The 13435-nt window shown below is 42.7% G+C and overlaps 1 pseudogene; it reads left to right on the top strand.

The window, feature by feature from the left end:
* Window positions 1–7478: 7478 nt before the first annotated feature.
* LOC110501044 lies at window positions 7479–12799 on the top strand (annotated as a pseudogene).
* Window positions 12800–13435: the final 636 nt, after the last annotated feature.

The raw sequence follows: 13435 nt of genomic DNA, 5'->3' as shown, positions 1-13435 counted from the left end.
GATGACCAGTGAAACATACCTGCTGGAGGGCATGCTATGGGTGGGTGTTGCTATGGTGACCAGTGAACTGAGATAAGGTGGGGCATTACCTAGCATAGACTTATAGATGACCTGGAGCCAGTGGGTTTGGTCATGAATATGTAGTGAGGGCCAAGCAACGAGAGCGTACAGGTTGCAGTGGTGGGTGTATATGGGGCTTTAGTGACAAAACTGATGGCACTGTGATAGACTGCATCCAATTTGCTGAGTAGCATGTTGGAGGCTATTTTGTAAATTACATCACCAAAGTCGAGGATTGGTAGGATAGTCAGTTTTGCGAGGGTATGTTTGGCAGCATGAGTGAAGGAGGCTTTGTTGCAAAATCGGAAGCCAATTCTAGATTTAATTTTGGATTGGAGATGCTTAATGTGAGTCTGGAAGGAGAGTTTACAGTCTAGCTAGACACCTAGGTATTTGTAGTTGTCCACATATTCTAAGTCAGAACTGTGCAGAGTAGTGATGCTACTCGGGCGGGAGGGTGTGGGCAGCAATCGGTTGAAGAGCATGCACTTAGTTTTACTTGCATTTAAAAGCAGTTGGAGGCCTCGGAAGGAGTGTTGTATGGCATTGAAGATCGTTTGGAGGTTTGTTAGCACAGTCTCCAATGAAGGGCCAGATGTATACAGAATTGTGTCGCCTGCGTAGAGGTGGATCAGAGAATCACCAGCAGCAAGAGCGACATCATTGATGTATACAGAGAAAAGAGTCAGCCCAAGAATTGAACCTTGTGGCACCCCCATAGAGACTGCCAGAGGTCCGGACAACAGGCCCTCCAATTTGACACACTGAACTCTATCTGAGATGTAGTAGGTGAACCAGGCGAGGCAGTCATTTGAGAAGCCAAGGCTGTTGAGTCTGCCGATAAGAATGTGGTGATTGACAGAGTCGAAAGCCTTGGCCAGGTCGATGAAGACGGCTGTACAGTACTGTCTTTTATTGATGGCGGTTATGATATCGTTTAGGACCTTGAGCGTGGCTGAGGTGCACCCATGACTAGCTCTGAAACCAGATTGCATAGTGGAGAAGGTACGGTGGGATTCGAAATGGTCGGTGATCTGTTTGTTAACTTGACTTTAGAAGATTTTAGTAAGGCAGGGCAGGATGGATATAGGTCTATAACAGTTTGGGTCTAGAGTATCTCCCCCTTTGAAGAGGAGGATGTCTGCGGCAGCTATCCAATCTTTGTGAATCTCAGACGATACGAAAGAGAGGTTGAATTAGGCTAGTAATAGGGGTTGCAACAATTTCGGTGGATCATTTTAGAAAAAGAGGGTCCAGATTGTATAGCCCAGCTGATTTGTAGGGATCCAGATTCTTTAGCTCTTTCAGAACATCAGCTTTGGGTGAAGGAGAAGCTGCTAATTAACTGCCAATATGCCAGCATTCCGTTTAAATAATGCAGTCAATCCACAGCCATTCACTGTCTGAAATTACATTTACATTTTAGTCATTTAGCAGACGTTCTTATCCAGAGCGACTTACAATAGTGAGTGTACACATTTTAATACTGCTTTTCATACTTGTCTCCCGTGGGAATCGAACGCTGCAAGCGCCATGCTCTACCAACTGAGATAAATCAGTTGATGAAAGGACTTATTCAAATTGTAAATGCAACAAGTAGGCCTACTGAAATTGTATCGTATAATAACACTCACAGCTTCTCAAAAAAACACAATTTTAGAAATTTGTGTTCTGTTTACTTCTATTTTAGAGGCTATTTATGCAGAACATGTGTATTAAAGCTTCATCACTGTATTTATAATTATGCAACAATATTTTGGGGTGACAATGTTTTTAATACACAATTTCTGATATATTACATGCCTTTTATTTTCCTGCATAAGTAAAAGCAGGAAATGCATCACCTAATGCCTCTACTGCCATTCATTCTTTTTAGACTGGTTTGGATTTCTCTCAGACCAAAATGGCTGCCATTTTCACTCCATTCTGGAATTTTAAAGGATTATGACATTGCATATAGCCCCTCTAGTAATTTAGGAGGATCTCTATGCCCACCGCCCACTGACTTTGGAGACAGTGGCGATTTTAGCATGTAAATCTTGGTGGGGCAAAAAAAAAAAAAAAATGGGATGCATGCCAGCAAAGCCACAACGCAACACAACACTAAACTATTCATTAATTGACAAACGGTGCCCACAAACGGCCTAGATAAAGCTGTCCCAACAGCAGTCACAACATCTTACCACTGCTACACCTGGCTATCAGTGGAGCCTTGTCTGGCAGCGAAACAGTTTCTTCAGCCTCATTTACATAAACATAGCTGATATGGCTGACTTGCTTAAACAAATGTGGTTTCTAATGACAATTGAGATGTACAAACTATGGCATAAGGGGACGACAAATGGATTAGAGGCAATCCGTCATTTCGATAAAGACATTAATGAGCGAGCTTGGAATGACGTAGTCAATATAACTATTTGTTTAGCACCTTTGAAATATACAGTGACAGAATTCAGAACATGGGCCATTCTTACAGTGTTTTCCCTGTACAACAAGTCAGAACTGTAGGATAAATAAAGGGGGCATATAAACAGACAATGAAAGCTCTTACAATATTCAATGATTATATTTCTCTAAAACAGGTTATAGGCTACATGTGCACCACCAAATCAGAACAGTAGGCGAAGTGAAGACGGGTAAATAGACCAAATTATTAGGGTGATGCACATGAGCTACTAACATCTTACTACACAACATACACTTAGTATTACTTTCTTAGCTTACAGTATACATATCTCATTGGCATATTACATCATTTATGCAGCAGCATACAATACATTTTTGGACTCAACTTGTTGTGCTGGGCCCACTTGAACAGGAAGGTGAACAACAAAGTCTGGCATTCTCTGGATTTATGGTGCTTTCAAAATAACTGGGAACTCGGAAAAAAACAAGGTCGAATCAAGATGACGTCATTGATCTTCAGGTCGTAGGTCTAGAAAGAGGCCGGATTTACAATTCCGAGTTGAATGACCATTCAAAAGTATTTTCAAATCAAATCAAACTTTATTTGTCACATGCGCCGAATACAACATGTGTAAACCTTACTGTGAAATGCTTACTTACAAGCCCTTAAACAACAGAAAGAGTTAAGAAAATGTTTAGCAAATAAACAAAAAAAAATAATAAAAAGTATCACAACAAAATAACAATAACAAGGCTGTATACAGGGGGTACCGGCACCAAGTCAATGTGCGGGGATACAGGTTAGTCGAGGTAATTTGTACATGTAGGTAGGGGTGAAGTGACTATGCGTAGATAATAAATAGCAAGTAGCAGAGTAAAAAATAAATGGATGGGGGGAAGGTCAATGTAAATAATCCATCTGGCTAAATGTTCAGCAGTCTTATGGCTTGGGGGTAGAAGCTGTTAAGGAGCCTTTTGGTCCTATACTTGGCGCTCTGGTACCGTTTAACGTGCAGTAGCAGAGAAAGCAATCAATGACTTGGGTGACTGGAGTCTTTGACAATTTTTGAGCTTTCCTCTGACACCGCCTAGTATGTAGGTCCTGGATGGCAGGTAGCTTGGCCCCAGTGATGTACTGGGCCATACCCACTACCCTCTGTAGAGCCTTACGGTCAGATGTCGAGCAGTTACCATACCAGGCAGTGATGCAACTGGTCAGGATGCTCTCGATGGTGCAGCTGTAGAACCTTTTGAGGATCTGGGGACCCATGCCAAATCTTTTCAGTCTCTTGAGGGGATCTAGGTGTTGTCGTGCCCCCTTCACGACTGTTTTGGTGTGTTTGGACCATGATAGTTTGTTGGTGATTTGGACACCAAGGAACTTGAAGCTCTCCACCCGCTCCACTACAGCCTCGTCGATGTTAATGGGGGCCTGTTCGGCCCGCCTTTTCCTGTAGTCCACGATCAGCTCCTTTGTCTTGCTAACATTGAGGGAGAGGTTGTTTTCCTGGAAGCACACTGCCAGGTCTCTGACCTCCTCCCTATAGGCTGTCTCATCGTTGTCGGTGATCAGGCCTACCACTGTTGTGATGGTGTTGGAGTCGTGCTTGGCCACGCAGTTCTGGGTGAACAGGGAGTACAGGAGTGGACTAAGCACACACCCCCGGAGGGGCCCCAGTGTTGAGGATCAGTGTAAACAAACGTGATGTTGCCTATCCTTAACACCTCGGGGCGGACCGTCAGGAAGTCCAGGATCCAGTTGCAGACGAAGGTGTTTAGTCCCAGGGTCCTTAGCTTAGTGATGAGCTTCGTGGGCACTATGGTGTTGAACGCTGAGCTGTAGTTAATGAACAGCATTTTCACCCTAGGTGTTCCTTTTGTCCAGGTGGGAAAGGGCATTGTGGAGTGTGATTAAGATCTGCGTCATCTGTGGATCTGTTGGGGTGGTATGCGAATTGGTGTGGGCCTAGGGTATCCAGGAGGATGCTGTTGATGTGTGCATGACCAGCCTTTCAAAGCACTTCATGGCTACTGACATGAGTACTACGGGCGGTAATCATTTAGGCAGGTTACCTTCGCTTCCTTGGGCACAGGGACTATGGTGGTCTCCTTGAATCATGGAGGTATTACAGACTCGGTTAGGGAGAAGTTGAAAATGTCAGTGAAGACACTTGACAGTTGGTCCGTGCGTGCTTTGAGTACACATCCTGGTAATCCGTCTGGCCCCTCGGATTTGTGAATGTTGATCAGTTTAAAGCTCATGCTCATATCTGCTACCGAGAGCGTTATCACACAGTCATCCAGAACAGCTGGTGCTCTCATGCATGCTTCAGTGTTGCTTGTTTATTCACGACTTCCCAGTTGACTTGAACTCACTGATGTCAAGTTTTCGCAGTTATTAGTTAACAGTCGTTTTGAGCGCCGCACAACTCATGCTTCATTCACAGCATGGCCTTTGTTAAATGTTTATAATTTTAAACTTGGAAAAGAGCACCTTAATCCCAGATTTGGAACCACACAGCCAATCCACTGAATAGCAGGCTAGTGATTTATTTGCAATACTTGCAGTTAGCCACTGTTACTGACACCTTCCAAACCACTCATTGTTGAATTTGCGATTTCATTGTGTAATGTTTATGTGCAATGGTTGATGAGCACCGATAAGTTTTATCTATATTTTTTCTTCTATTTTCTCTTTATATGTCAAGGATTAAAAAGGATTTGCCAGTAGAATGTCGACTTGATTCATGATGATGACTGCTAGCTAAGATTTTGAAAGTATGATGTTGACATGATCAGTCCAATCAAAGCTACTGTACATATAACATGATTTGATGTGTTTTTATCTGTGACCAATGACCTTGAGCCATCTTGGATGGGCACTTCTAATGAAACTCTATGGTAGCACCCAAGGGGCTAGAATTTTCTATCTCTACCCTGTCATGACGTTGCCCTCTTTGGATACAGCAAGCCCCACCCCCCTCTCCCTGCCTCCCCCTGCCTCCTTCAACTAGGCTGCTGTGGTCAGAGAGAGGTTGTAAATTCCTGAGGAGAAGACCTGCCTCATGGCCACACAGTATTAGAGGCAGAGTGAATTTTCATAGAGAACAAAGGGATTTCTTCCACCTCACAGAACTTGAGGTCCGAACAAATTTCATGTTCCGGAGAAAGTATAAAAGATCGGTGAAGAATCCAGCTACGAACTGGTCCGTTTGTTACAACTTGGGGAAGCTCATGGGAGACGGTGTGGCCACATTACCATAACGCTGTTTATATAATATCCTCAGATATGACGTTTACATCTAATTGTTGTGTAAGATGAATGAGTGAGTATGATACTGTTTACACAATTTGACAATGTGATTTTGGACTGTTTAATGAAGGAAACTCCAAATCCCTTTTGAGTTTAACTAAATCAGAGGACGGCCCCTGAACCCAGTAGGGTCAGGCATCCTGGGACAGCCCCTTTTCTGCAATTCCGAATAAAACCCAACTTTGAGAAGTTATCACCAGACCATGTTTCTCTCAATCACGGGAGTACAAAGGTTGTAGACCATTGCTGAATCTTTTAACCATACCACGTGGTTAAACTCTTAGACTATCAATACCGACAGAATAAGAACAAGTCTTTGATATTAATTACTAGTCTGCAGCTAGGAATTCGGTATAATTGAGCGCGAAGAATGACAACCGCCGAAACAGCCATTCTATAAGGAATGAATGTCACTCTGAACAATCCACTCTAACCACAACAGACGACAGAGAGAGAGAGAGCGAGAGAGAGCGAGAGAGAGAGGGGGGGGAGACGGACAATTCTACAAAAGAAACAAACTTTTCAACAGCGATGAAGACGACACACTGAGCGTAAATATATATATTGATTGCAATTGTTCCCGAATGAGTGAGCGTTCATGTGTAAAGGATTAGCATTTCAATTGTTACAATTATTAACTCTGTAGTGACTTCTCAGCTGACCCCCACTCCCCGTTTTGTCCACCAAGCCGCGATGCCGGTTTAGCCCACTAGGGCACATTCCCTTATCATTTCTTGTAACCATATTGACTTTGTTTGTTTGTTTATGCATTTCTGTGAATTACTTAGTTAGTAATAAATAAATTATTTAAGACAATTGATGTATGGATGACTCATAGTGAAGACTGGGTTAGTACAGATAACCAACAATTTACGACGTTTGGAATGAGACTAAAGTGAGGTAAAGTAAATAATTCATTAATCAGAAGACTATATGATATAAAATATCTGAAAAGTTATTTTAGGAAATGATAACTTTGTAATCTGAATTTTTTCCTTGGTGCCCCGACTTCCTAGTTAATTACAGTTACATGATTAATCAGTTTGATCTCGTAATACTCATTACAGAGAATATTTGATAAAAACTAATTCTTCAATTTAAAGATAGTAAAGACACGACAACCCTTAGACTTGGCGGTGACCCCATGAGTGACAGAACAGTGAGCCAATCACAGCGCAACGTCCGTATTTTCTGCAGGCTTGCCGAACCACCACAGAAGCACTGAGCTAGGCTGAAACACCTGCATTTTGGAGCTGCCTTACGACAGGAAACAAAAAAGAGACCATGTTTGTATGCGACTTTATTAACTCAATGATATATATATTTTTAATTGTTTGCAAACTGATATGTGACACGTATTAATGCCAAAATAACAAAGAGACAAGCCCCCCCCCCAAAAAAATATTCATATTTGTTTTTTTTTGCTTAAAATGTGGGGCTCAAAATGAATGACAGGTTGCCACTGGTTGGTGATAATTCCTCGGATCATTTGATCGTATGTCAGAACACTTTACTTAATGTACAAGCTGTGTTTTCGCCCCCTTGGTTTTGCGCCCCCTCGGGCTCGTGGAGGAGATCTTCGTGGGCTATACTGAGCCTTGTCTTGGGGTAGTAAGTTGGTGGTCTTTAGATATCCCTCTAGTGGTGTGGGGGCTGTGCTTTGGCAAATTGAGTGGGTTTATATCCTGCCTGGTTGGCAATGTCCGGGAGTATTATCGGACGGGGGGCCACTGTGTCCCCAGACGCCCCCGTCTCAGCCTCCAGTACCTATGCTGCAATAGTGTATGTGCCAGGGGGATAGGGTAGGTCTGTTATATCTGGTGTAATTCTCTTGTCTTATCTGGTGTCCTGCGTGAATTTAATTCCCTCTCTCTTCCTCCCCTCCCGGAGGACCTGAGGTCTAGGACCATGCCTCAGGACTACCTGGCCTGATGACTTCTGGCTGTCCACAGTCCACCTGGCCGTGCTGCTGCTCCAGTTTCAATTGTTCTGCTTGCGGCTATGGAACCCTGACCTGTTCACCGGACGTGTTACCTTGTCCTGGACCTGCTGCTTTTTACTCTCTCTCTCCATCTACTGCAACTGCTGTCTCGAACACTGAATGCTAGGCTATGAAAAGCCAACTGACATTTACTCCTGAGGTACTGACCTGTTGCACCCTCTACAACGACTGTGATTATTATTTGACCCTGCTGGTCATCTATGGACATTTGTTCTTCAAGATGTTCAAACTGGCCTTAATGGCCATTTACTCTTATAATCTCCACCCGGCACAGCCAGAAGAGGACTGGCCACCCCTCAGAGCCTGGTTCCTCTCTAGGTTTCTTCCTAGGTTCCTGCCTTTCTAGGGAGTTTTTCCGAGCCACCGTGCTTCTACATCTGCATTGCTTGCTGTTTGGGATTTTAGGCTGGGTTTCTGCATAAGCACGTTGTGACATGTGCTGATGTAAAAAGGACTTTATAAATACATTTGATTTGTTTGCCAGAACCTTCTTAGCCTGTTATGTTATTTACAACATCATAAAGCTCCAAAATGCTTTCTTTGTACAAACTGCACCACTCACACTCCTGTCATAAGTTTCATAAAACATGTCAGTTCCGTCAGTATTAAATGTAGCACATTATAATAATAGTATTCATGATATAGATAAATACAGACAGTAGTGACCAATCATTTGGAGTCTAATATAATGAATCAAATTGTATCACCAGAAAAAACTAACTTAAAAAAGTAGTTGACAAATTGCACAATTATAGCTATTTAATTTGACCATCAATGTCATGATCTTGACCATGAAATTAGAACAGGGATAAATATTCTTTAAACAAAACAATATTTATTTATATTTTTTAAATACTTTTTTTTATTGACAAATGATTAAAGTCAGGCAAGAACCCCTATAAAAATATATTTTTAAAGATGACAGACCACATAACTTCATACATAAAATATTGCATTATAATATTATTCTAAAGTACAGACGCTTTTTCTGTTCCTATGTCATTTGAGGGAATTTAATACATTTTGTTGTCAAATTAATGTCAAAAGTAGATTTTTTTTTGTGCCTTTTAGCTAACCCTAATCCAAACCCATGAATAGCTGTGCCTTAAGCAAGGCACTTTACCCAAATTTGTTCCAGGGGCACCATACTACTGTACTATGGCTGACGCTGTGCAATAACAGAACATTTCACTGCACCAAACCCGTTCATGTGACATCCTATTCCTGCTCCGAATCTCGGGGACTTTTATTTTGAAACGTCGTCGGCGTTCATGACACCGGAAGTAGACTCTCACGTTGCGGAAGCAAGCACAAAACAGCGGCAGCACACATGTTGAATCATCATACAACGAAAATGGAATTAAATTTGAACAACAAGAAAACAAGCTCACAAGACTTGTGGCAACGGAGGTTTGATCCTTTTTCCGAAACTGCTTTATCAACTGATTTCACTGAGGAGTTGTTTAGCAGGGTTAGCTACATGCACCGACTCTTAACAACACTGTGTTCCAGTGGAGGCTGCTGATGGGAGGGTGGCTCATAATAATGTCTGTAGTGGAAAAACCATGTGTTTGACACCATTCACTCCATTCTGGACATTATTATGACCCGGCCTTCTCTCAGCAGTATCCACTGTTGTGTTCATACAATCAGTGTGGTCAGACGTAACATTTCGGTGTCCTTGTACATAGGTCTTCATGACAAGCTCTTCCTCAATCGAAGAGGCCCAAGGCTGGCAGTTCTTTGCAAACCGAGAGGGTCCCAAGAAGTAGTGGTGAGTTAAAAACATTGCTAGCGTTTGTTTGTAGATGGGCTAGAATCTACAAATAGCCACATCTCCTGCCAGGGTACGCTGTTATTCCGTTTCAGGTCATTACCCTGACAGAAACAGAATAATAACAGCACACTATGGCTTTTTGCAGATTATAGGCCATCGCAATGCGTGTATTTCTTGCTAAATATGTTAAGTAGATTACTACGTGTGTAGTTACAGTTGTATGTACATGTGTCGTGTTTCAGTTATGGACAGACTGCAGAACTTCCTACCCCAGATGGCCCAGGCCAATGAGAAGCTCAAGTTGCAGATAGAACAGGCACCTGAGGGCCACTATGACATAGAGAGGTTGGAGGAGTCTGGAAAGGTCATAGAGATGGTGAGTCTAGTGTGGCTGACTAGCGAGGGGAAGTTTGACTTCGGAACACCACGAGCAGGCCTATCATATTGTGTAGCCTGAACAGCCGCTAGTGGTCGCTGTTTATCTGTCTTTTCACGGTCCCACTCCAAAAGATGGGTAAACAGCGACCACTAGTGGCTGTTCAGGCCACATTTTGTGGAACAACTGAGCAGAGAAAGGGTCCTTCCAGTTTCCATCAGCTCAATTAAACTGAGACTGCGATATGACATTGCCACAATTAACAGGTTGAACCACAGATGAGTGCAACAAGACAATGTGCTTGTGCACGGCTGGGTTTTTTGTCATTCTGCTGCAACATTATAGCTCCCGGGGCAACAACCGTGAAATTTAGCCTTGTGCTTTGCACTCATAGTTTTTGCAGAAGTCTTCCATATTCTGCTGTTTACTTTGCACATTGCTGACACTGTCCTTAAACTGCAGGTGAGACGTTGTGCGAGATCAAGCCGATCACTTTTGTGAAGTCGGGGTCCATCGTTGATCACCGTCTTTCAAAGTGTGTTGCATTATCAGGATAAAAATTGTCCGACTTGCATGATCTTCACAAAAATCATGTGATTAAAGGTCAACAAGTTTTGACTGCGAGTTTCTGCAGTTGCTCTTCACCAACTTCCCCCTGCAGCCATCACCTGCGTTGTGGGAGGCTCTATTGTCAACCAATCATTAGGCTGTTTATGTTTGAACCCCATGAACCTGACCAAGGACGTGATTGAAACAGGAACCAACTTGCAATTCATGCTGCAATGCTGCAATTCATGTATACAGTGGATATGAACAAATTGAATGTGATATGAGTCTTTCTCGCCAATTGATTGTCCAATGTACGCATATATTTTCAGTTTGTGAGTGTGATATGTGGGTTGGAGACATGTTTATTTTTGACATCATAAAGAAAAACTTATCGATGGTAACGCTGCCATGTTGCACTGAGCCTTGCTGTTGGAAAACCACATCAGTGGCCGACTTTCGGCTTACCATTCAAATGAGCCCATTATGTTGATGGGATAAATTGTGTTATGTCGTTGATGATGACATTGATTCCCTTGTCTCTCTATCAGGATGTGTCGCTGGTGGAGCTCAGTAGTTCGGACAGCGACTCGGACAGAGAGTCTTCACAGGACAACGGCGCCAACTCAGACTCTTGAGGAGGAGAGCGAGCTCACAGATGAGAACCTCAAACTGCCTGGCAACAGCCAGAGGCAGATAAAGAAGGTTCATATCCAAGTCCTGGAGAAACAAGTGGATTAGGCCGTTATAGGCCTCTAAAGAGACTACTGGGACAGTTGCAGTGTAGAATATTGACATGCGTTGGTAAAACTAATCAACTGACGTGGGATCAGTTCTCCTTCTCCAAGCCCTTTTCATAACCATTATGAGTGAAGGAATAAGAACTTGCCGTAGGTCAGTGAGGACATGGTCCTGGAGGGCTAATGGATTAACAGTGGATGGAGACCTGCTGCAGTGAGGGATAAAGGGGACACTGGTGTCTACATAAGGGCCAAATATCATGTGTCAACAGTGCTATTTGAGCCATAATGAGATGGGGAGTGAGTGCCTTCTCAAGCATGTGCAGTAAGAATGTGCCTTACATCATTTCCTGTTTATCTGATGTAGGATACACTTAAGGTTAAAGTTCATAGTGGCTTGATGGTTCATTGATGGCAGAGAAAGAAATTACACCTATCTGTATTCAATCCATTTTATTTTACCCCTTTTTTTCTCCCCAATTTTGTGGTATCCAATTGTTTTTAGTAGCTACTATCTTGTCTCATCGCTACATCTCCCATATGGGCTCGGGAGAGAAAAAGGTTGAAAATCATGCGTCCTCCGATACACAACCCAACCAAGCCGCACTGCTTCTTAACACAGCGCGCATCCGACCCGGAAGCCAGCCGCACCAATGTATCGGAGGATGCAACCTTGGTTAGCGTGCACTGCGCCCGGCCCGCCACAGGAGTCGCCGGTGCGCAATGAGACAAGGACATCCCATCCCGACGCTAGGCTAATTGTGCGTCGCCCCACGGACCTCCCGGTCGCGACAGAGCCTGGGCGCGAACCCAGAGTCTCTGATGGCACAGCTGGCGCTGCAGTACAGCGGCCCCCATTTTCAATAGAACATTTTTCATATTGTTTGTGTACATTTTTAAATATGATCACTAGCATAGATAATCAAGGCTACATTTGAATTATTTAGGCAGAACTGTTTGACTGAATTTCTCATCTTCAACAAATGCTTTATATCTGTCTGCGTTGTTTTATGAATAGTCCTAGTTCCAGCATTATGTTTCGGTTGGTCACAAGGTTTGTGAGCTGTGAAGTTTTTCCCAGATAAATTCTTTCCTGAAACAAAAAGTACCGAAACCATGTACTGTATTTCATAAGTGTATGAAATCCAAGATTGTTGTGTAGTTGTGAATGACACAGCATACACAAACGCTCATGTTTAAAAGGAAAAATGGAAGTATAGACCATGACATCGGATAAATAAGACTAGTATTCACCATTGTACGACATTTACACTACCGTTCAAGTTTAGGGTCACTCAGAACTGTCCTTGTTTTTTGAAAGAAAAGCCATTTTTTTTGTCCATTAAAATAATTTATCAGAAATTCAGTGTAGACATTGTTAATGTTGTAAATGACTATTGTAGCTGGAAACGTCTGATTTAAAAAGAAAATGGAATATCTTCATAGCCATACAGAGGCCCAACCATCACTCCTGTATTCCAATGTGTGTTCCAAAGTTGATCATTTTAAAAAGGCTAATTGATCATTAGTAAACCCTTTTGCAATTATGTTGTTCTGATTAAAATAGCAGTAAATCTGGCCTTTAGACTAGTTGAGTATCTGGAGCATCAGCATTTATGGTTTTGATTACTGGCTCAAAATGTCCAGAAACTGTCTCTATAGTACCCGCAAAACACCAGTCTCAAAGTCAACAGTGAAGAGGGGACTCTGGGATGCTGGCCTTCTAGGCAGAGTTGTAAAGAGAAAGCCATATCTCAGACTGGCCAATAAAAATAAAAGATTAAGATGGGCAAAAGAACACTGGACAGATAAACTCTGCATAGAAGGCCAGCATCCCGGTGTCGACTTTTCACTGTTGACATTGAGACTGGTGTTTTGCGGGTACAATTTAATGAAGCTGCCAGTTGAGGACTTGTGAGGCTTCTGTTTCTCAAACTAGACACTCTAAATGTACTTGTCCTCCTGCTCAGGTGTGCACCGGGGCTTCCCACTCTTTCTATTCTGGTTAGAGCCAGTTTGCGCTGTTCTGTGAAGGAAGTAGTACACAGCGTACGAGATCTTCAGTTTCTTGGCAATTTCTCGCATGGAATAGCCTTCATTTCTCAGAACAAGAACAGACTGACGAGTTTCATAAGAAATGTCTTTGTTTTCTGGCCATTGTTGCTTTAATCAGCACAACAGTTTTCAGCTGTGCTAACATAATTGCAAAAGGGTT

This window comes from Oncorhynchus mykiss, chromosome 21, assembly GCF_013265735.2.
Source record: "Oncorhynchus mykiss isolate Arlee chromosome 21, USDA_OmykA_1.1, whole genome shotgun sequence".
NCBI classification, from domain to species: domain Eukaryota; kingdom Metazoa; phylum Chordata; class Actinopteri; order Salmoniformes; family Salmonidae; genus Oncorhynchus; species Oncorhynchus mykiss.
The sequence above is the reverse complement of the archived record's forward strand: the minus strand, read 5'-3'. Positions and strand labels throughout refer to the sequence as shown.